General features: G+C 30.9%; 1 pseudogene across 1 annotated transcript; it reads right to left on the reverse strand.

Moving 5' to 3' along the window:
* Positions 1-2,741: 2,741 nt before the first annotated feature.
* LOC149510727 (uncharacterized) lies at positions 2,742-5,898 on the reverse strand (annotated as a pseudogene). The gene is made up of 8 exons (XR_016335054.1): positions 5,829-5,898; positions 4,541-4,620; positions 4,101-4,187; positions 3,720-3,962; positions 3,591-3,651; positions 3,222-3,292; positions 3,003-3,048; positions 2,742-2,927 (listed from the first exon to the last, which is right to left on the reverse strand). The product of XR_016335054.1 is annotated as an uncharacterized LOC149510727 (transcript).
* Between the last annotated feature and the right edge of the window lie 19,675 nt (positions 5,899-25,573).

The raw sequence follows: 25,573 nt of genomic DNA on the forward strand, positions 1-25,573 counted from the left end.
TGTATGTGTGCAATATATGATATATGAAATTATTTTATGAAATTATTTCATTACGACAAATTTTTAATTGTAAGTACAATCAATAAAAAAAAATGATTCTAATAAATTCATCAACTACATGAAAATTTTGTTTTGATCAGGTTATTTATGTTTTTTGAAATATAAAAGATAATGAGAACAAAACCAATGAATTTACATAGAGTATATCTATATCGTATTTTTATCATGTCAAATATATGTATAACATAAATAATTGTAGTATCAAATTCGTATCAGCACACAACATAAAACATTTTTTTAATCAAATCTATATATAATTTTTACCAAATTTTTAAATTGTATCACCTTTATATTTTTTTCATAACATTTTTATTTCGTATTTAAAATTATCAAATCTAAATTTAAGCTTAGCAACAATGTTTTGATTGGTTTGAACATGATCAAGCTCTTGCAAAGAGATACCATCGAAAAACATAGCAGTCAAGCATATAAACATTTCTATTTTCTAAATATGAGAATTAATCCAAATGATTCACTCTCCTTAAATAAGATAAGATCATAAGGTAAAAATATTAATGATATTATATCATGATTAAAATAAAATTTCAGACAAAAAGAAGTTATTCTCATGAATTATGAAAGAAATAAAACCAAATCTAAATTATCTAAAGGTTTGGGAACATGAAGCAATTGTAAAAGTTTGCAAAACCAAGAAATTAAAGATGAATTAAGTGCATTGGCTATGCATAATTACGTACAATAAAGTAAGTAGATTAATATCATATCGAAATAATATATATTCAAGGTAATTCATCAAGTTACTAAAAAAAATTCATATGAACTTGAAACAGAATTCTTCTAAATTGAAGAATATAAAGACCTTGCACATTTTAAAAAAAAATAGTTAAAATAGTAAAGTTATGATTTAAGTTTTTTATTAAAATAATAAGAATTATATGACTTGTATTTTTTAATGATACTTGTTTAAAGAACAAGTTGCATATAAACCTATATAATAAGGTTTGTTATGAAATCCAATTTTAACGCTTTGTGGAAACAAATGAAATTCAAGGAATAGCATTCTCAAAAGAAATTATAAATGATTAATTGTTGTACAATTATGGTTAATAATAATAATAGTAATATATGTGGGTGTGTGTGTTAATGGTTTAATTTTTTTGTTGCAAACCAATAAATTATAAAAGAAACTTAATAGAAAAAAAAAAGTTGATATAATTCTAGACAAACACTGAAGCCAAGTATTGTTTAGAGAATTTACACATATATAAAATGATTATCTTTATATATTTACATAGTAAAAAGAATTAATTACTACCAAAAAAAAAAACTTATAGCATTGATGTTAATTCACCAAAGGAAATGAAATTCACATGTTTATAAAATGATGAATTAGACAAAAGGATGTGTATGGAATAACCTTTTTCAAGAGAAGATTATAAAAGCAAGTAAATTAGTTAAGTTCTTAATTAAACTTAATAAACTCCTAAAAAAACTTAAAAATTTGAGGAGTTAATTTTGACTTATAATATCATATAATGAATTATACAATTAAATATATTTATAATAAGTTCAAAAAATAAGTTAAAAAAATTATCATCATTTAACTATATAAAGATTATATGTTTAGTATGGATCAAGAATAAGTTAAAAATATAAAATTCTTGTTTAATAATTTTTTACTATGAAAAATAAAGTATTGTAAAAGTAATTCTAAAAATAAAAGTTTATATAAAATTGACAAGTGAAAATTTTCAATTTTACTTTACTAGAAAAATTTTAAAAAAATTATAATTATACAATGATACAACATTATCTGATAAAGAAATATTGATTGCACAATCAAATATGTAATAGCAAATGAATGCGTGATGTATATTAATACATACATAAAATGAAACATTACTTTTGTGATAAATAAAAGTTAGTAGATATATGAAAGGAAATAAATTGTGTTGAGATATGTTATACACAACTAGTAATTGTACACGTAAAAAAATACGTTAAACAATTACATGTAATCGCAACGTTATGTTTTCTTTAAAAAAAAATAATAATCAAGTCAGTTGGTTTTTGTCCAATCATGCACGAATTTTTGTGCGCAAAAGATGCCTTCGGGGGTGGGGACCTTTCTGCATTTTTTGTTGGCCCTTGGCAGTAAAGAGGAAGGTTGCTCAATAAAGCAATGCATTAACTTTCACTGACACATTTTGGGCATCAATTGGTCAATATTTAATTTTGTGGGGTCAGATTTTCTGTTGTGTGGAAGAAGCACAAACTTGATCCAATTTCGCGTGCACTTCTACAACTAGTTAAACCAAGTGGCTTCTATTTTCCCACAACAACATTGTTTAAATCTTATTTTTTAGAACACTAATTAGTCGTCAATTGCAATAGCAATATTTTATATAAAAAAATGTTCATTGTCTAGCCGATCAAATTTTATCTTAGTACTAAAGAATGTGCTTTTAAAATCTTTAAGTTTCAAATTTTAGGCTTGTTAAATGTGAATTTATTTATTTAAATAATATTTATTAATTTTTTTCATAAATGATTGTATGTAATATGTGATGTATAAAATTATTTGATTATAATAATAATTTTTAATTATAATTATAACTAATAAAAATGATTTTTTCAATTATTAAATTCATCGATTATATGAAACTTTTATTTTGATCAAGCTATTTATTTATTTTTTTAAAATAAATCCTCCTGTACCACTGGAGGAATGCTAGAGCTAGCTAGAGGCATGTGGTATTCATTCTATTAAAAGCTTACAACTGTGACAAACTATTAAGCACCATGTTGGGATAGCAATCAAATTAACTAAATCATCTACTGGAGCTTCTTTATCCCCGGAAAAGAAGGGAGTAGTGCGAAAAGAGCATCACCATATCCTGCGGGATCTGTCACGTAAGCATAACATGCAAGAATAGATGACGAGGTCAGACTGAAATGGACTGAAAAGTGACAACACATACCACCATCCTCTCTTAGAATTTTTATGACCTCCACGGACACATTCGACTGGTGAAAGAATGATCAGAATTAGAAACAAAACCCAGATTCATTGATCATATAAACATAAACATGCATGAAAAGTAAGTAGCAAGACACGTAGAGTGAAATCAACCCCTCATTTCCATCAGTCAACATACAAAAGTAAACACATGGCAATCCCAACAAGTCAAGATTTATACTTCAGTTGGAATTTCACCACCTATTTGTTCAATGTAGCAAAGCACCTGTCCCTCCTTCACTATTTGCCTTTGTCGCAAAAAAAAACTTAGAATTTCTCAACAGAACCTCTAACATATGGAAACGAAGCCACACTTGAGAGTACAAGGGAACCAATGATGGCTTCCAAATCAATGGTTTCATCTATGTTTTATCTCCTGAAGACAACACATTGGAAAATAAAAGGATCAAAAATAGTAAATCCATTTTGAATGCTATGGCCAAATGAGAAAAAAACACTATCTCTTTCTGATAATGCAATCAAAGCAATCTATTATTCGGGCCCCTAAAATAAACAAATACTCTCACCAAAATCCATTGAAGTATTACCGCTTTACACGATGGTGGAGCACGCTTCCCCTTTATGGTTCGTGATCTCCTGAAGAAACCTACCTGCTCAATTTATCACCTTATTTCTATGAGTTCAAAGCAAGAGAAGAATTTAAATTTCATATTCTCACTTTCGGAGACTGAAGTATCAACAAGCCTTCATCTGCAGCTTTAGCAAGTAAGGATTGGATTCTCCCTGAAGAAGATAGTGATTTGGTGACAGCTAAAGAAGGTGAAGAAACAGCCCCATTTGAGTCAGTTGCTTCAACAGTTCTATTGGTGCTGACACTGACAGGAGGAGGACTTGGGGTCGCAGGTGGATGTTCACATTTTCCCGCCAAGTCCCTCACTATGTATAGCCGAAATCCACCAAGCTAACAAATGGAGACAGAACAGAAAGCCACTCAAAACCACAATATCTGTAATTGCTTTGGATACGAAACACAATTCAAGTAGAAAAACCATTAACATTATCATGCTATTTGAGGCACAAGAAATTAAAACCTGCTTACTTTTAGTTCAAACTCTGCAATTGAAGTTGCATTGCATATATCTCTGACCAGAGATTCCACCTGCAGTTAGAAATTGTAAACTACCAGCTTCTAAAATATAAGCTAAAGGTAAGATTTTTCATTCATTTTTGAAAGAAGTCCCTAAGCAGGCAATATTCACATATTTATTCCCAATTTCTAACGTTTGAATACATTAAAAAAAAAAAAGAAATCAATTACTTCATTTTCTCCAAATCCCATATATTGTTTCTTCACAGCGGCTTAAAACATAGTTGAAACTTGAAACAGCTAAGCATAGTTCACTAATTACCCAGTAAACTTCAAAGGTCTACTAGATAAAATATTTTCAATTTAAAGGTGAAAAAAAGAATGGCAATAATGATGTGGCATAACATACATGCTTGCATTAATGATTTACAAAAAGACAATTATGAACTCACCGCAGATGAATTTGGAATAAGCTGGCTGGTCAAACAAGACATTTTAGTCTCTTCAGAATCATCTGCTAAATTTGTAGTAGCTGCAATTCAGCAACCAAAATGATGGAGACATTGCAACAAATCATGTAGTTTAGAAAACTTAAAAAGGAAAAAACAGAGATGATGGCAAAACTTCAAAATATTCAAATTTACACACGTTAATCAGTGGGGCACTTCATTTCCACGCTTGACAGTGGCTACTATGAGATAAGACAGCAAAAAAAGTGACAAACGACCAGAAACAATCGGGAACAAGATTTTTTTTCCAATGAGTAGCATGTACATCAACCTTAAATGCATTAGGATTGAGCAGTTGAGACACAAGCTTCAATAGTTACAGCAGTTCTTTTCTTTTCCTCCTTACCTCACCCTGTATTTTTTTTTTCGTATTTTTTTCTCTCAAAGCCTTACAGCATACTGACAGATTAGAGATTTGTATAACCTCTATAATGAAGTGAGAATGACTTTAAATTGCAGAAACATTATAGACAACCCTTATTTCGACAAATTTGAGTGGAAAATAGAACCAGAAAGAGAGATGAATTGAATATTATCAACTTGCACCATAGGCACTGTCATTCAATCACATTATTCACTGATGCCGGAGTGTCTGCACATTATATAACTTGGGCTGAGACTAAGGTAGACTTATCCAAAAATAAGATGGGCCTATCTTTGGTCAAAATCCACACATAAATAAGGTGAGTTGGAATAGGGAGATTGCATTCACACTAGTTGAAAAAGAAGACCATAAATATGAATGGGATTATGGTTAGGTTCAGGAGTAATTGGGTAGATTATGTTTACATGCAAATCTCATGATTTTAGGCATGATTCTAGCAATGCAATATGAAAGTTTCCATGCTTGGAGGGATGTTCCTAGCCTATATATTTTCTATTATTCTTTGGTAAAAGGCAGAATAGAGTTTTCTTTGTCCTTAAGCAATCTTTTAGATTGTTCTTTAAGTTTTGTATCTCTTAGGTGGATTTTCTAGAGTTGTGAACTTTTATTATTATATATCCTTGATTAGAATTTTTAGGGTGGTATTTCTGTATCCCTTAGTTTCTAGTATTGGTTGTGAACTTTTATCTTTTTTAATCTAATAATTATATTTTGCCATTATTCAAAATCTTGTGAGTTGTCTTCTTTGTGACTTTTTTTTGTCTGCAGTTAATCTCCACATCTCAAACATTAATTTTCGGCATCAAATTGGTATCAGAGCTATGGTAGGTTGTCATCGTCAAGCACCAATAGAAGATGTTAAAGCCAACACCGATGTTGTAGCAACTACCAATGTTGACCCAAAGAATGCCCTCATTGAGGAGATGTGACAACAAATCCTTCAACTACAACGTAAGCTGCATCTACAAAAAGAAAGATAAAAGATAAGGTGGCAACGAAGGAGGAACGAAGAAGGTAAAGGAGAAACTCATCCATATCGTGGAAACAATAGTGATTTTGATGATAGTACCCTATCTCACCCATGCAAAAACCAGCTTTAACCTAGCATATTCAATCCAAAGATAGAAATTCCTAAGTTCGAGGGAAAGATGCAACTTGAAGAATTTTTAGATTGGCTACATATGGTGGAATGTATATTTGAATACCATAATGCCTCTGAACATTGCAAGGTGAAACTAGTGGCCATCAAACTCAAAAAGCATGCATCTTTTTAGTGGGAAAATCTGAAGAAGTAAAAGGAAAGTGATGGCAGGAGAAAAATTACAACATGGGAGAAAATGAAAATAGAGTTGAAGAGAAAGTATCTCCCAGATAAATTTCGGTAAGATTTTTCCTTAGGCTTCATAACTTGAAGCAAAGGGATCTTTCGGTAGAAGAATGCATTAACAAGGGAAACACATCCAAGACCAGTGTTTCTACCAAACCTCCTTCAACTCTACCCCTAAAAAAGGAAAAAGCCATTCCCATCAAACCACAATCTAGTACTATCAACACTCAAACTTAAAGAGACTTCAAGAGCCAAGGAGTTAGGCATACATATTTTGAGTGTCTAAATCTCAAGATAATTACATTGGTTGAAAATGAAAAACTTGAAGATGCTAATAGAGAACCTATTAAAGTACCTTGGGATCTTAAAGAAAATGTTAAAGAGACCTATGGTGATCTTGAATCCTCACTTGTTATACAATACAACTTGAGTGATGTGCATGTAGAGAAAAGAGACTGGTTGCACAAGAATAAATTTCACACTAAAAGCACTGCTCATAATAAGGTATGGGATGTTATAATTTATAGTGAAAGCTTTGAAAATGTTGTTTCTACTTTTATGATGCAGAAATTAGACCTTAAAATAGTGGATCACCCCCAAATATATGAATTGTCTTAGCTGCAAAAAAAAATGAAATCATGGTTAGCAAAAGCTGTTTGGATCATTTTTCCATAGTAAAAAATTACAAGTACAAAGTATGGTGTGATGCAGCTCCGATAGATGTTTGCCATTTACCACTCAGAAGACCTTGGCATTATGATAGGAGGGTTATTTATGATGGTTACAGCAACATTTACACATTTGTGAAGGATGTATGGAAAATCATTATAAGCCCTACCAAGCTCATGGTGATGTCCAAACCAACCAAAGGGGAAGAAAGCAGTTTATTTACCAAGGCCAATTACAGAAAAGAAATTAAGATGGGTGATACTATGTATGCACTGGTGTTGATTGAGAAGAATAAAGATAGTGAAGAGCCCCTTGTAGTGATACAACAATTATTGGCAGAATTTTAAAAAGCTATTTAGAAAGAGTTACCAGCTGGTCTACCACCAATGAGGGACATTCAAAATTGCATAGACCTTATCCCAAGAGCCGTTCTACCCATTAGTTGTAGCCTTTTTGAAATTGTTCTTGGTAAGAATGCAATATGTCATTTGGATTTAATTCAACTTTATATTAGTCAAAAATTTGAAAGAGATGTAAAAGAAAGAGCCAAATGTATCAAAATATTTCATGAACAGGATCAAAATAAAATTTTACAAAAAAATAAAAAATATAAAAAGGTAATAATCAAGTATCGAAGACATGTGAAGTTCAAATAACATGATTTGGTGTGGATTAACTTGTGAAAAGAAAGATTTCCTCTAGGGAAGTTTAGCAAATTACAACTAAAGGCAGATGGTCCATTTAGAGTTCTCTAACAAATTGGAAAGAATACCTGTAAGATAGATCTTTTTGACACTTGTGGAGTATCTTCCACTTTCAATATTGTTAATTTGTCACCCCACCATGGCAAGAATACTAGTTTAGAGTTGAGGACAACTCTTTTCCAACTAAAAGATATTGATATTAGAATGTTTGCACATCATACAACTTAGGCTGAGACTAAGGTAGACTTATCCAAAAATAAGATTAGCTTATCCTTGGTCCAAATCCACACCTTGGTCAAAATCCACACATAAATAAAGTAGGCTAGAATAGGAAAATTGCATTAACACTAGCTGAAAAAGAAAATCATGAATATGAATGGGATTGTGGTTAGGTTCAAGAGTAAATGAGCAAATTATGTTTACATACAAATCTCATGATTTTAAGCATGATTCTAGCAATGTAATTTGAAAGTTTTCATGCTTGGAAGGATGTTCCTAGCCTATGTATTTTCTATTATTCTTTGGTAAAAGGCATAAAAGAGTTTTCTTTGTCATTAAGCAATATTTTAGATTATTCATCAAGTTCTACAACTCTTAGGTGGATTTTCTAGAGTGATGAACTTTTATTATTCTATATCCCTGATTAAAATTCTTAAGGTGATATTTTTGTATCCCTTAGCTTCTAGTCTTGGTTGCGAACTTTTATCCCTTTTAATCTAATAATCATCTTTTACCATTATTTAAATCCTTGTGAGTTATCTTCTTTATGAGTTTTTCTATTTACAATTAATTTTTACATCTCAAACGTCAATTTTCGGCATCATTCACCTCCAAAATAAATAAACTAAAACTACTTCTTTATTTATACACTAATGCATTATGCATGTGTTGCGTGTTTATGTATATTTCATTTGCTATACACATGCACAACTACTGTGCATAAATAGACGTATACAGTAGTTATTTACCAAACACTTACCAAAAACTTTAAGGAAAGATTAGTCTGTAAAGCAATTCAAGGGTAAAATTTTACTAAATCTGAAACAAGTAGAGTAACATAGAATATATGTGTTCACAAGACTGCTACAATGTGAAATGTATTTCTTCAAGAATCAGCACTATTATTGAGAGCACAAAAGTTCATTATGTCAACTCTTTATATCGACATACCTTATAGCACAATTTTATTTTGTAATACACTAATTTAATAAAAATACTTCATTTATATATAGTTAAATGTTATTTATACTTAAAAATTATATTTTTATAAAAATTATATTAAATTAAAATTATTAAATTAATTTTAGGTTAAGTCAAGTTAAATGCATACTGAACATATATAGTTAGGATCGGAGTCAAACATCATCGTAACGGTTTTGGGGCTGCTAGACGTAAATATTTTAAAATTGGAAAAAATAAAAAGGGAGTTGCCATCAATCTTTGTTAGGATGTGATTGGCCACCCAAAAAATTATCTTTTTAATAAAACTATAAAAGTGGGTTTAAAGTTTATCAAAAAATAAATGTTGGTCTACCAAAACCAGGTTAGGTCTAGGAGTTGATTACGTGTGGGGAAGGATTAGCACTCTCACAACGTCTATAAATTTATACCATTTAATCATGCACTATTTTTTATGTTGGATAAAATGGTTTTTACTTAAAATTTAATACTAATTCCCTTCATTTGAAAAAATATTTTTTTGCTAAAATTCTTTATTTAGAAATATTTTGAAAATCTTTAAGTTAAAGAATTATCTTAAAAATTTTCAACATCTAGGCAGAACTTAAGATGACTCTTTTCACTTGAAATTTAATATAATATCCCTTAAAATAACACTCCTTGCAAGAAATGATTATTAGTGGCTCTCAAACATCTAAGCAGAGTATCGAGAATTATTCCCTTTGAATGTTATTTTTGTTTTATTTTATAATATCACAATTTTAAAAGTAAGTAAATAAAAAAAAATATTTGTGCGAAAAAGTAAATAATGGTATTATCAAATAGCAAGTAAAAATTAAAGACAAAGAAATGCGAAATAAGTGTCAACAACAATATAATGATGCATGTACGCCCATGGATATTATGCTAGACGATAAAATGCAATTTTAAAAAAATGGATTCTTAAATATAATGAGACTTCCTCAACTTTCTAACATCTAGGCAGAGCTTAAATGTAATTGTTCATATTTAAGATCACAATTTATTATTATTCTTTTTATTAAAGATTTAATTTTATTGTTAAGACGAATTAAAGACAAGTATGAAAAACTTAATGAAACAAATTTTCCTAAACACCCCATTATCTAGGTGGCATTCGAGAACAAATTATTTTAAGTGAAATTTTCACACGTGTCTTTAGGATTTTCTATGGTTTTTAACTTGGGTTTAGGTTTTGAGGATTTGGATTTTAGGGTTTTGAATTTAAAGGTTTGGATTTTAGGGTTTTGGATTTTTAAAGTTTTAAATTTTTTATTTTTTATTTAAAAAACACGAACATCTCTAAAAAATCCCCAACATCTAAGAAGATTTTCGGAGCAAGTTTGATTTTTATAATTTTTGAAAATTAATTAAAAAATTTTCATATATTTCTTTTTTATGAAAATTTATTATTAAAGAAATTAGTAATTTATTTAGAATTTTTCTTATAATAATTCCCCAACATCTAGGCGAAATTATTATTATTATGTATATTTTTATTCCTTCCAACATCTAGGCAGGGAAAATAACAAAAAAAAATTTAATTTTTATATTTTTTAGATTTTTATTATTATTATTTTAGCATTTTAGCATTTTAGTATTTTCTTTAGTTATTACCTATTTTATTTTATTTTATTTTATTATTATTAAAAATAATTAAATATTTATTTTAACAAATTTAAAAATTTATCATGCATAAATAAAAAAAATACTCAAAATATATAAAAAAGTAAAAAATTCAGAAAAAATTTTTTTTTACCTAAACTGGTTTTGCGATTTTGTGGTTCGGTTCGGACGGTTTGATCAACGATTGGTTCGGTGGTTGGTAAACAGTTCAGACCGATTTAATTGGACCGATCAAAAGCTGTTGAAGGAACGGGTCGATGAGTTGGGTTACGCGGATCCCAGGTCTATGCCCGGATTCTCCTTGGCCTAAAACGACATCATTTTGCTCTTTAATCTTTTATATAAAAGCCAAAAAAAATTTTTTTAATCATTTCACCCTTTTTCTAGAAAAACATTCTCTCTCGCTCCAAAAATCCTCTTTGGCTTTAGCTAGAATTTGATATCGGATCGTCGAGCCGATCATCGTCTGGGTCACCATCGGCGATCACAAATCACTGCCAGTGGTTAAAAAATGTCAAAAATACCCCCAGAAGTGCTCTTCAATGTGTTTTTCCTAGATCTGACCTTCTTTTGCTTGAAACATCGATCGGGGCTCAAAGTTTCTATCTTTTTTTTTTATATAAACTAAAACTGATATATGTTTTTTTTTCAAGTACTTTCTTGGCGCTGGGTTCTCCCTATGGGGAGGATTGTGTTGATTTTTTTGTGTGTTTTTTCTTTTCTGTGTGGATTTTTTTATGTGTTTTCCTGGTGTCAATTTAGTTTTCTGATGAGTAGAAAGTTGTGTAGGAGTAGAGAAAGGGCTTTGAGTGTTTTGATTGAAGTAAGGGCTTTGAAGGGTCTGGGACTTAGGTGTCAACAAGGGTTGTAGAGGCTCGGGTGGAGATACTGAGTATGACAGTTTTTGGACAGAGGGTGATTGGTTTCTGGTATGTTCTAACTTGAAAAGGGAAGGGAGTGTTGAAAGAAAGTGTGTCTAGTTTGTGCTCGAGAGTGAGGTTTGAGAGGGAGGTTCTTAAGGAGCTTCAAAAGGGGAATAGGTGGTGGCTAGAGGGTGGCTATAAGGGTAGGCTATAGGTGGGCTAGGGTAGGTTGTAGAGGGTGGCTGGTCAGGAGCGTGGGTGGGCAATGGTGCCATGCATGACACCATTGGCACCCCAATCTTTTGTTTTTCTTGTTTGTCTTTTCTTTTTGGTTTTTTAAAAAAAAAATTTAAAAAAATTTTAATTAAATTATTTTTAATTTTAATTAAACCAATATTATTATTATTAATATTAAACAAGAATTGAAAATAGTAGACCCGAATAAAATTGGTGTCTACAGCTACCCTTTTTTGCACATTACTGAGAATCAGGAATAAGGCAAAGACAAAGACAATGATTTATCTTTTTTTTTTAAAACCACAAGTCAAGTGATAAAGAAAAGGACCGGGATGACATTGCAAGTCAAAAAATAAAAAATTGGTCGAGACAATACCATAAGTCAAAATTAAAGAATCGATCGGGATAACAACACGAATCGAAATTAAAGAATCGATCGAGATAACGTCGTGAGTTGAAATTAAAGAATCGATCGGGACAATATCGTGAATCAAAAGTAAAGAATCGATCGCGACAACATCGTGAATCAAAATTATGCCTGGAGGTCTTAAAAATTATGGTCGGAGGTCTTACAGAATAGACCGGGATAATATCGCAAGTCAAAAAATAAAGAATCGATCAAGATAACATTGTAAATCGAATTTATGCTCAGAAGTCTTAAAGATTATACTTGGTGGTTTTAGAAATCATGCCCCAAAGTCTTACATAATCGACCAGAATAACACCACAAGTTAAAAATAAAGATTCGATCGAGACAACATCGTGAATCAAAATTATGCTCTAGGTTTTAGAAATCATGCCTAGAAGTCTTACAAATTGATCGGGATAACACCGTAAGTCGAGAAATAAAAAATCAATCAGGATAATATCACGAATCAAAATTATGCCCGGAGGTTTTAGAAATCATGCCCGGAGGTCTTACAAAATTGATCGGGATAACACCACAAGTCGAAAATAAAAAATCGATCGAGACAACACTACGAATCAAAATTATGTCCAAAGGTCTTACAGAATTGATCAAGATAACACCGTAAGTCAAAAATAAAGAATCGATCGAGACAATACCGCGAATCGAATTATACCTGGAGGTTTTATAGAATCGACTGGAACAACACCGTAAATCAAGAAATAAAGAATCGATCAGGATAACACCGTGAATTGAAATTATGCCCAGAGGTCTTAAAGAATTGATTGGGATAACACCACAAGTCGAGAAATAAAGAATCGATCGGGACAACATCATGAATCAAAATTATGTCTTGAGGTCTTACAAAATTGACTGAGATAACACCACAAGTCAAAAATAAAGAATCGATCGGGATAACACTACGAATCGAAATTATGTCCAAAGGTCTTAAAAATCATGCTCGAAGGTCTTATAGAATTGATCAGGATAACACCGCATGTCAAAAATAAAGAATCGATCGAGACAATACCGTGAATCAAAATTATGCCTGGAGGTCTTAGAAATCATGCCTAGAGGTCTTACAGAATTGACTGGGACAATACCACAAGTCGAGAAATAAAGATCAATTGGGATAACATTGTGAATCGAAATTATGCCCAGAGGTCTTACAAATCTCAAAATCTTTTAATGTTCCTCCTAATCAGAGGCAATGAAACTTTAAAAATTTAAAAATCTTTTGCTCAAAAATCTTAAAATTTGTGCTTAAAGGCTCTAGAGATTACTCCCAGAGGTCTTACAAATATCAAAATCTTTGAATGCTCCTCTTACTTAGAGGCAATGAAACTTTGAAAATTTGAAAATCTTTTGCCCGGAGGTCTTGGAAGTTGTGCCCGAAGAATTTAGAGATTATGCCCGAAGGTCTTACAAATCTCAAAATCTTTGCATGCTCCTCCTAATCAAAAGCAATGAAACTTTAAAAATTTAAAAATCTTTCATCCGAAAGTCTTAGAGATTATGTCAGGAGGTCTTACAAATGTCAAAATTGTTGAATACTCCTCTTAATCAGAGGCAATGAAACTTTGAAAATTTGAAAATATTTTTAAACATGGTTTTTGCCAGATCAAAGATTTTTGAGACTCTAAAGGTCTTATATGAAAAAGGTTCCTTCTAAACAGCGCTTTTGAAATCTTGATTAAAATTGATCCTTCTTAAATAGAGGCTTTGAAATCTTGATTGAAAATAGTTTCTCTTAAACAGAAACTTCAAAACTTTAAAAGCATGCCCCTTATTTTTGTTTTTAATACTTACAAAGTTGATAAATGCAATCATGATACAAATATCTATTCTCATCAAATGATGCTAATGGAAATGTCGATGCAAATGTCAATGCCAACACAAGAATACAAATGCTTAATGCAAATAAATTTGACTTTTTCACAATGCTATTGACAATATTTTTTTCATGTAGATGCCCCTACAAATACCATTTCTTTGGATGCAGATGCCATAATACAAATGCAAATTTTTTTATGGTGTGAATGCAAATATCTTGTACAAGTGCAAATATAAATGATGCAAATGCAAATGTCTTTCTTATGATGCAGATGCAAGTGATACAAATGCAAATATCCTTTTTATAATGCACAAGAAAGTAATACAACTATGAATGTCTCTTTTTGTTTTTTTTTTTATTTGCAAGTCAAATGTCTTTCTCACGGTGCAAGCAAAGTAAATACAAAGACTTTTTTCGCCCCCCCATTTTTTTGAAAAATCTCTGTTCAAATTTTTAATGTTTTGTTTTTACAAAAAAAAAATAATCTCAGTATTATATACAAAATGCTCAAATAATCTCTAAAATTTTTAAAAGTGATAAAAAAATTACCCCACATAAAGTATTTTTGCAATCGAATGAAAAATTTAAGACTTCTAAATCTCTTAGAAATTAATGTCTACTATTTGGAATGCTTATGGGTGGGGTAATTGACAATTCAATTTTTTTCTCACTGGTGGCATAGCTCATGGAAAGCTCGATAAAGGTTGCAAGGATTTCTCTTGGGCTAAAAAAAGAGATAATTTTTTTTTAAAACACTTTTCTTGAAAACGTGATACTTCAATGTGAGTTAAAACTAGACATTACTTTCCAAACAAGATTTGGGAAAAGGACAAGGCTAGTTTTTTTTTTTTTTAATAAAAGGTCTTTAATGGGTACTGGTCTTTCAAAAGAATTTGCATTGTTTTTTTTCGAATAGAACCTTGAAACTCTAAAATTTATTTTGGGGCCTCAAAAATGACTTTAGCTATAAACTACCTTCTGGAGGTTTTCACCTCAGAGCTATATTTCTTATCAATGAAGAATTTGACAAGTATATACAAATTCAAGGACATTGCTCTTCAATCCAAGTGTCCACATTTGATCAAAATAGACTTTTCAAGGTGTGTAATGTAGGTCGAGGTTAAGGGTTCTAAAAGAATGGATAAATAGGCTCAAAGTATATTATTCAAGGTAATTAGACCAAGGATCCTGAGGAGCATTCTCTGACTTTCTTCCTTTGCTTTTTTTTTTTTTTGAAAACATTTGGCTTTAATTTTAGCAACTTTATTCACCCCTTTTTTTTGTCCTGAATTCTCATTTTAGAGGTACATAATTTCTTTTTTTTCCTTTTGCTTTTTATTTTATTCTAACTGAAGCTTTAGATTCTTATCTTTAAAGTTTCTTTGCTTTGCTATAAAAATGCTTAACTTCATCTTTGGCTGTTCATTTTCCTGAATCTTGATATTTCAATTGAAGCCTTGTTCACTTTTTGCCCTAAACTTTCACCTCCAAGGGACATGTTAGACATTTTCAATGTCGAATACTTTTTTTAAAGTTGATCTTGAATATATCCTAATTTTGCCCCCCCCCAATGCAGAAAATGATCCTTGGCTAGGATTTATTTTGGAACAAAAAAATTTAATAGGCTTAAATGGGTAGCAAATGGATAATTTTTATGTATGAGAAGGATAGAGAAAGATGGCCATTTATCATTTCAAACATGATCACTTGGCTAGAAGAGTAAATCATTGAAGATGTCATTTTTTATTTTTTTTATCTTTTTGCTGTTTTTTTGTTTTATTTCTTTACGATGCCTTATCTTCTTTTACTCGAGGTTCTAATGATGATCAAGTTATATAGGATTGATCGCATAGTTCAAAAAGGCTCTTTGGGCTCCAAAATTTTTCTAACATTTTCTTGGTGAAAAAAAGAGAAAAGGTATAAAGATATGAAATAAATTGTCTTAGGCAGAAAGGGATATTTTTTTCTTTTTTTCAATGAGACTTAAGATATGGAACAAAGGTTATTTAAGAAAAAGGCTCAAGTGTTTTTGTGTCATGGTCATAGCAAAATTTTGACACACATTAAATTACCAATTGAAAATTTGAAAGAGAATCTAATTTTTGAAATTCAAAATAAACTTTCAAAATTAATCTCTTTTATTCTTTGCCCAAAAGAAAATCATCGGCCCTTTAAAATATGAACTCAAACTCATATTCCCTAAAAGGTTATGGTTAATGAGTCCAATCATTTGAGTGATTAGGGACATAAAAGTATTTGAAAAGGTGTGATGGTATTTCATGAGCTTTTTCCTAATAGTAATCACCATTCCCTAAGAATCCTTCATCTTTATTGTAGCAAAAAACTTAATTTTCTCTTTTTTCACCTTTTTTTTTTGTTTTTGAAAGTTACTTATGCAGGATTTTTTATTCAAACAAATGCATAAAGAGAAAATTTCATAAAAAGATCCAAAGCATTCAATTCTTCCAAAATAAGTTAATAACTCATAAGGACACTATGCATATATCATACATACACAGTAAAAAGATTCAAAAAGAAATCATTCTATCCTGATTTTCAAAACTTGAGATCTCCCTCTTTATCTTAACTCCTCACATTTGACAATTGGATGGAGTCAACTTTCATTGTTCTATCACCTATGGAGTTAGAATACCTCTCTTGATAAGATTTTTAACATTTTCTTTCAACTGCCTGTATTTTTTGATTGAGTGACCAATTGCCCCCATATGATAATCACACTTGCCATTGGGATTATAGCCCCTTGCCAATGGATTTGGTGTTGTTTTTAGAGGCACGGGAGTGAGATACTGACCTTTTATTAGTAAAGATAAAATGTAAGAAATAGGGATAGGTAATTTTTTTTTATCATTTTTTGGTCACTTTTGGTTCTTTGTTGGTCGGGTAGTGGGTTCAAATGTAGGAACAAGATCATGAATGACCATTTGAAGATGGAAATTTACTGACAAGCCCAAATGCTGGCTTGGTTGGCAAAGATATGAGTTTTGAGAGATATGGCCTATGGCAAGGTGATAAGGTTGATAAATAGGATAAGGATTGTATGGCAGGGTGATAAGGTTGATAAATAGGATAAGGATTGTATAGGATAAAAGCTATTAGGTAGATGCCCCTCCATTGTGACTGCTTGCACCTCTCTTTTATTCTTTTATAATATACTTTCCTCTTCAATATCTGTTGCATCTTTTAACTTAATCCTACCACCCTTGATTGCATTTTCTATAATTTTACCAAAAATCACCATGTTCAAAAAATTTTTGGAGACATTCCTAATCATTTTTTCATAATAGGAAATGTTCAAGGAATTGACAAACATAACAATAATTCTTTCTTAGACAAGGAAGTTGTACTTGGGCCACTATGTCTCTCTATCTATATGCATATTCTTTGAAAATTTCAGTTGATCTTTTCTTCATGTTCTACAAGGACAACCTATCTGGCACCATATCTTCAACATGCTTGTATTATGCTAGGAAGGCCCTAGCCAAGTCATTCCAAGAGCAAATCTTATTTCGATCTAACTGAGCATACCATCTTGCTGCAAACCCAATGAGACTATCTTGAAAGTAATGGATCAATAATTAATCATCATGAGTGTGGTCTGTCATCTTTCGATAGTATATGGTGATGTGTGTTAAAGGGCATTTCGTTCTATCATACTTATCGAAATCTGGGACTTTGAATTTTGATGGAATAATAAGATCAGACACTGGACTAAGTTCACTGGCACTGATATTCCTATACACATCATGGCTTTTAATTACTTTTAATCTATCTTCCAACAGATTATACTTATCTTTCATCATTATATCTTCTGATGGATCTGGCACCATTTTCAATTTCTTTAATTATTTATGATCATCTACATTAGGCATCATAGTGAAGTCTTAAAGAGTATGCCCAGGATTGACATTTGTCTGAACTGATGGCAACTTGGCAGAATGGCCAATATAAGGTTGATGAGTTATTGGAAGTGCTTGCGACACATGAGAATTTTGAACATATGTGAACCTAGATGGATACATGGTGTCTCAATAGCTATTTTTTCCATTATCCTATGCGTTTCAACAATTTCTTCTCTTTTTGTCAATTCTATTATCATTTATTTTAATTCTACCAGTTATCTGTTCACGTTCTATTGCATTCCCATAACTGTTTCCCTGATCTCTCCTTGGGCCTTTCCTATTCTATCAATTCGACTTGCATCTTCATTTTCCATGATTCTGGTACTGACTTATGTGCTATAAGTATGCAAACTTAACTGATCTCGTTTCTTTGGATAGCTATCCTTAGACCTTTTATTAATTATCAAAAGTCAGAAGTGCATGACATGAAAAAAAATCTTTTGGCTTTGAAGGTTTAACAAAAGCATATTCACAATCATCATCTTTTGTCCTTAACTAGCATGAAAAACAATGAATTCAAACAAATGATGCATGATGTGCAAGCCAAAATTTATTATTATTGGGAAGAGAAAACTTGAGTTCTATCTCATATTTTGGCTGGGTTATCTAAAGATATTCATTCTTTCTCAAAAGTTCAGTGAACACATGTTCACAACCGTCACTTTTTTTCATTAGCTCAAATTATTAAAAGTGGACAGAGGTATCAATTCATAGAAAAATTAGGTTAAAATAAGTTTTCATTCATTCCCAAAAGTGTCAAGTTTACACATCAAAAACCATTCTGGGGCTGGGGCCAAAAAGTGCCAGACCTACTCCCACTTCCCTTTGTCTCACTTAAAAAATAGTTGACTATGATTACTAGGGAAGATAACTCTTTGCTTTAAAATCATTTTATTCATCATCCCGACCAACTTTACTGTTGCCTATAGCATTGCCTACTATCTTGGCATGGATCAAAGAAAGGTTCTCATGAATAACTGGCTTTACTTGGCATCAAAACTTAGATATCCAACTTTCATCAGTTCTTACACCTTATGTTTGAAAGCAGTGTAGTCTTCCAAAGAATGGCCTGCGATGCCAAAATGGTATTCATATCGGGAATTAGAGTTATACCATTTGGGGAAAGGTGGTTTGGAAAGTTCAGAAGGATAGGGGCAATCAGATAGTTCTCTAAGAGCAGCGGGTATAACTCCATATAGGACATGGGTATTGGATCAATAGGGGCTTTTCCTTTGGTGTTGCTAAAGTTTTTCTATCCTATAGTTGGCTTGCTTTGCTAAAAAGATGGTGGTATAGTTGGTCTGGAGGTGAATTGAGAAATTCTGGGTTAAAGATTGGGTTGATAAAGTGGTGATTGGATAGCATGTTGAACAAGCAATTATGAAATGTGAGGTGGGGGACACGGATTTGGGTGTGGAATTCTAGGTGGTTGTGTGAAATTTGGAGGCCTAAGCCTAGGTGCTTGGAAAAGAGGTTGGAAGTAGTCATAAGAAGGATTTTGGTGCAAGTTTAGATTCAGGATAGTTGGTGATGGTTGTTTAAAGCTAGGCAATTCCAGTTTGGAAATTAAACTTTTGAGCTCAGTTATCTGTTAGCTAGTTCACCCATTCCTCTCTTGAATTCGCCTAAACCTTGGTCACTATTCAAATCACCTAATGCCTTAGTATGCTCGAGAAAAATACCAAAACTAATAGGAGCCAGTTAATCTTAATTTGATGGAATCAAAAGTGACAACGATCTTTGAGGAGGAATAAACTCAACTTCAACACTACCTTTAACCAATTCTATCAATTGAGCCATCGTTGTTTCATCTGTCGAAGCTCAAGCCATAATTCCTCTTGATTTGACTTTAAAGCACTAATCCTTACTTCCAATTAATCTCCCATTTCCATCACTTTAGTTTTCACCAAGACAAACATTTTATTTCGGGACTTAGACTAAAAATTCTAGACTATTAACCTTATTGAACGGATGTCACAAAAATAATGACACATGAAGTATGTTTATGAATACATGAATACGATGGCTAAAGAATGTCATGAAATGCACATATGCCTATAACAATGGATTTTTATATGTATAAGGACCCAAATAAAAATTTCATCAACCATGAATGTGTATGCAAGGAATGTAATGTTATGTTGCAAGGATGGTGGGATATGAAATGCAATATATGTTCCATACGATCCTATTATTCATGAATCTATATGCATGTAATACAACAACATACTTATATGAATGATGAGATGTATACCTATGTCTAATGCAACATACTTGTATGGAATGCATGAACCTATCAAGTGCACATTATATTTTTACACGGAATGCAATGCTCGTATTATGTTGACCTAGTGTACCAACACTACCTTCAAATATATAATGAAATAGAGTGTGTGCACTAACTATTAAGATGCGTATGAAAAGCATGTATCATTTATCAATATGTGCATAACATAAGATGCATGTACTATCCGTTGATATGGATGGGATGAAATGCTCATATTATCCAATTATGATGCACATGGGATAGGATACATGTATTATTTATTATGATGTATGAAATGCGAAAGATGAAAAAAAAATTGTTTTGAGAAGGAAAAACAAAAGAACTAGGACTTTGAAAATTAATTTAGCCAATAGACAAAGAATTTTAAAAAATCTTTAATTTTTTTGAAAACTTTTTTCTTTTTGCTTTTTTTTTTTTTTTTTGCTTGTTGGATAATGCTAAAAATCATTTTATTCTAAAATATTTTATGAAAATGTAAAATTTGGATAATTACCAAATGAATAAACTACATTTTAAGAGAAAAATTATTTTTTTCAAGAAAATCTTTTCTTTTATTATCTATTTTTCAGTTATTTCTCGGCAGGGATCTACCTTAAGGAAGCTTCTTATGGCTCAGATATGCTGGGTTAGGATTTATATGTCTGAAGGTTCCTAGACTATTCCTCACATCATCGCCTATTATAGACTAGTAAGGTTCCCCAATCCTCGCCCATTATAGGTTACTAACGAAAAGGGTTCAATTTGAATGGAAGTGTTTTGCTAGCAAATGTGAAGGTTATCACTTTATGAGAGTGTAGCTACTTCACTTCCTCCTAAAATGAATGGAGCCCAGGTATAGAGCTTATACATGCTAGTGAATATGTAAAATGTGTGCAAAGTAATGTATTAATCAAAATAACATGAATAAATCATAACCACAAAATCAAATTAAAGTAATAACTAACACACAATTTATTTTATTTATTAACATGAATGTTTTTAAAAAATAAAATAAAAGGAATTAAGTTAAATATCAAATAAAACTAATTAAATCCAACCATTGTCAATAGCACATAATTAAAATTTTGGCCTAACTCTCAAATAGTCCCCAACGGAGTCACCAAGCTGTCGTAACGGTTTTGGGACCGCCAAACGTAAAGTATTTTAAAATTGGAAAAAATAAAAGGGGAGTCACCACCAATCTTTGTTAAGGTGTGATTGGCTACCTAAAAGATTATTTTTTTAATAAAACTATAAAAGCGGGTTTAAAGTTTATCAAAAAGACAAATGTTGGTCTATGAAAACCAGGTTGGGTCTGGAAGTCGATTACGTGTGGAGAAGGATTAGCACCCTTGCAACACCCATAAATTGGTACCATTTAATCATGTGCTATTTTCGGTGTTGGGTAAAATAGTTTTTACTTGAAATTTAATACTAATTCTCTTCATTTGAAAAAATATTTTTTTGCTAAAATTCTTTATTTAGAAATATTTAGAAAATCTTTAAGTTAAAAAATTATCTTAAAATTCTCCAACATCTAGGTAGAACTTAAGGTGACTCTTTTCACTTGAGATTTAATACAATATCCCTTAAAATAACACTCCTTACAAGAAATGATTATTGGTAACTCTCCAACATCTAGGCAGAGTATCAAGAATTATTCCCTTTGAATGTTATTTTTGTTTTATTTTATAATATCATGATTTTAAAAGTAAGTAAATAAAAAAATGTTTGTGCAAAAAAGTAAATAATGGTATTATCAAATAGCAAGTAAAAATTAAAGACAAAGAAATGCGAAATGAGCGTCAACAATAATATAATGATGTATGTACGCCCATGGATATTATGCCAGATGATAAAATGCAATTTAAAAAAAATGGATTCTTAAATATAATGAGACCACATCGACTCTTCAACAACTAGGTAGAGCTTATGTGTGACTATTCATATTTAAGATCTCAATTTATTATTATTCTTTTTATTAAAGTTTTAATTTTATTGTTAAGACGAATTAAAGACAGGTATGAAAAACTTAATGAAATAAATTTTCCTAAACACCCCATCATCTAAGTGGCATTCGAGAACAAATTATTTCAAGTGAAATTTTCACATGTGTCTTTAAGATTTTTTATGGTTTTTAACCTGGGTTTAGGTTTTGAAAGTTTTTGAGTTTGGATTTTAGGATTTTGGATTTTTAAGGTTTTAAATTTTTTATTTTTTATTTAAAAAACACGAACATCTCTAAAAAATTTCCAACATCTAGGAAGATTTTTGGAGCAAGTTTCATTTTTATAATTTTTAAAAATTAATTAAAAAATTTTCATATATTTCATTTTTTATGAAAATTTATTATTAAAGAAATTATTAATTTTTTAGAATTTTTCTTATAATAATTCTCCAACATTTAGACAAAATTATTATTAGTATGTATATTTTTATTCCTTCCAACATCTAGGCAGGAAAAATAATAAAAAAAATTAATTCTTATATTTTTTAGATTATTATTAATATTTTAGCATTTTAGTATTTTCTTTAGTTATTACCTATTTTATTTTATTTTATTATTATTAAAAATAATTAAATATTTATTCTAACAAATTTAAAAATTTATCATGCATAAATAAAAAAAATACTCAAAATATATAAAAAAAATTAGAAAATTCAAAAAAAAAAATTTTTTACCTGAACCGGACTGGTCAATGCTGGTCTGGACCGATCTGACCAGTTCTGCGATTCTACAATTCGATCAACGAATGGTTTGGTGGTTGGTAAACGGTTCGAACTGGTTCAATTAGACCAGTTAAACGCTGTTGAAGGAACGGGTCGACGGGTCGGGTTGCACGGATCTCGGATTAGATTCGGGTCCACACGCAGATCCTTCTTGGCATAAAACAACGTTGTTTTGCTCCTTAATCTTTTATATAAATGAGTAAAAAAAATTTTAATCATTTCACCCCTTTTCTAGAAAAAAAATTCTCTCCCGCTCTAAAAATCCTCTCTAGCTTTGGCTAGAATCCAACGCTGGATCATCGTACTGGTTGCCGCCTAAGTCACCATCAGTGGTCATTGCCGGTGGTTGTCGGTGGCTGAAAAATACCAAAAATACTCCTAGAAGCATTCTTTAATGTGCTCTTCTTGGATCTGACCTTCTTTTTACCTAAAACAGCCTCGATCGATGTAAATTAGATCTCAAAGTTTCTGTCTTCTTTTCCTTTTTTTTTATATAAACTAAAACTGATATTTTTTTTTCAAGTACCTCATTGGCGCTCGGTTCCTCCCTATGAGGAGAATTGTGTTAATTTTTTATGTGTTTTTTCTTTTCTGTGTGGATTTTTTTTGTGTGTTTTTCTGGTGTCAATTTGATTTTTTGATGGGTAGAAAGTTGTGTGGGAGTAGAGAAGGGGATTTGAGCGTTTTGATTGAAGCTAATGCTTTAAGGGGCCTGGACTTAAGTGTCAACAAGGGTGTATGAAGGCTCGGGTGAAGATACTGAGTATGACGGTTTTTGGGCAGAGGGTGATTGGTTTTTGGTATGTTCTAACTTAGAAAGGGAAGAGAGTGTTGAAGGAAAATGTGTATGGTTTGTGCTCGAGAGTGAGGTCCGAGAGAGAGGTTTTTAAAAAGATTCAAAAGGGGAATAGGTGGTGGCTATAAGATGGCATAGGGGTAGGCTGTAGGTGGGCTAGGGTAGGTTGTAGAGGGTGGTTGGTCAGGAGCGTGGGCAACCAGTGGTGCCATGCACAACACCACTAGCACCCCAATCTTTTTATTTTTTTGTTTGTCTTTTCTTTTTGTTTTTTTTCAAAAAAATTTTTAATTAAAAATTTTTTAATTTTAATTAAACCAATATTATTATTATTATTAAAATTATTATTATTAATATTAAACAAGAATTGAAAATAGTAGACCCGAACAAAATCGGTGTCTACAAACATAAAAAAAAAAAATTATTTCAAGTTAAAGACATGTGAAGTTCAAATAACATGGTTTGGTGTGGATTAACTTGCGAAAAGAAAGATTTCCTCTAGGGAAGTTTGGCAAATTACAACCTAAGGCAGATGGTCCATTTAGAGTTCTCTAACGAATTGGAGAGAATGCCTATAAGATAGAACTTTTTGACACTTGTGAAGTATCTTCCACCTTCAATATTGCTAATTTATCACCCTACCATGGCGAGAATACTAGTTTAGACTAGAGGACAAGTCTTTTCCAACTAAAGATATTGATATCAGAGTGTTTGCACATCAGACAACTTGGGCTGAGACTAAGGTAGACTTATCCAAAAATAAGATGAGCTTATCCTTGGTCCAAATCCACACATAAATAAAGTGAGTTAGAATAGGAAAATTACGTTCACACTAGCTAAAAAAGAAGATCATGAATATGAATGGGATTATGGTTATGTTCAAGAGTAAATGAGCAGATTATGTTTACATGCAAATCTCATAATTTTAGGCATGATTCTGGCAATACAATTTGAAAGTTTTCATGTTGGAGGGATGTTCCTAGCCTATATATTTTCTATTATTCTTTAATAAAAGGCAAAATAGAGTTTTCTTTGTCATTAAGAAATATTTTAGATTGTTCATCAAGTTCTATATCTCTTCAGTGGATTTCTATATCCCTGATTAGAATTCTTAGGATAGTATTTTTGTAACCCTTAGTTTTTAGTCTTGATTGTGAACTTTTATCCCTTTTAATTCAATAATTATCTTCTACCATTATTTAAATCCTTACGAGTTATCTTCTTTACGAATTTTTCTATTTGCAATTAATTTTTACATCTCAAATATCAATTCTTGGCATCATTCACCTCCAAAATAAATAAACTAAAACTACTTCTTTATTTATGCACTAATGCATTATGCATATTTTGCGTGTTTATGTATATTTCATTTGTTATACACGTGTACAACTACTGTGCATAAATAGACGTATACAGAAGTTATCTACCAAACACTAACCAAAGACTTTAAGGAAAGATTAGAGCAATTCAAGGGTAAAATTTTACTAAATCTGAAACAAGCAGAGGAACATAGAATATATGTCTTCATGAGACTGCTACAATGTGAAATGTATTTCTTCAAGAATCAGCACTATTATTGAGAGCACAAAAGTTTATTGTGTCAATTCTTTATATCGACATACCTTATTAAAGCACAATTTTATTTTTTAATGTACCTTACAGCACAATTGTATTTTGTAATACACTAATTTAATAAAAATACTTCATTTATATATAATTAAATGTTATTTATATTTAAAAATTATATTTTTATAAAAATTATATTAAATTAAAATTATTAAATTAATTTTAAGTTAAGTCAAATTAAATGCATACTGAACATATATAGTTAGGATCGGAGTCGAACATAAAAAAAAAAACTTATTTTAAGTCAAAGGAAAATTGGATAAAATTATTAAAAAGTCAAATCAATCAAAGAACGAACTTTAACTTGCCCCGACTTAACCTATTATCATATCTAAATGGAAGTATTTATGTGACACCTCAATTTGGCTTCTTTTTATTTTTCATTTTTGT

Source organism: Durio zibethinus, chromosome 28 (genome assembly GCF_047325235.1).
Source record: "Durio zibethinus cultivar Kanyao isolate XHJ-2024 chromosome 28, ASM4732523v1, whole genome shotgun sequence".
Taxonomy (NCBI): domain Eukaryota; kingdom Viridiplantae; phylum Streptophyta; class Magnoliopsida; order Malvales; family Malvaceae; genus Durio; species Durio zibethinus.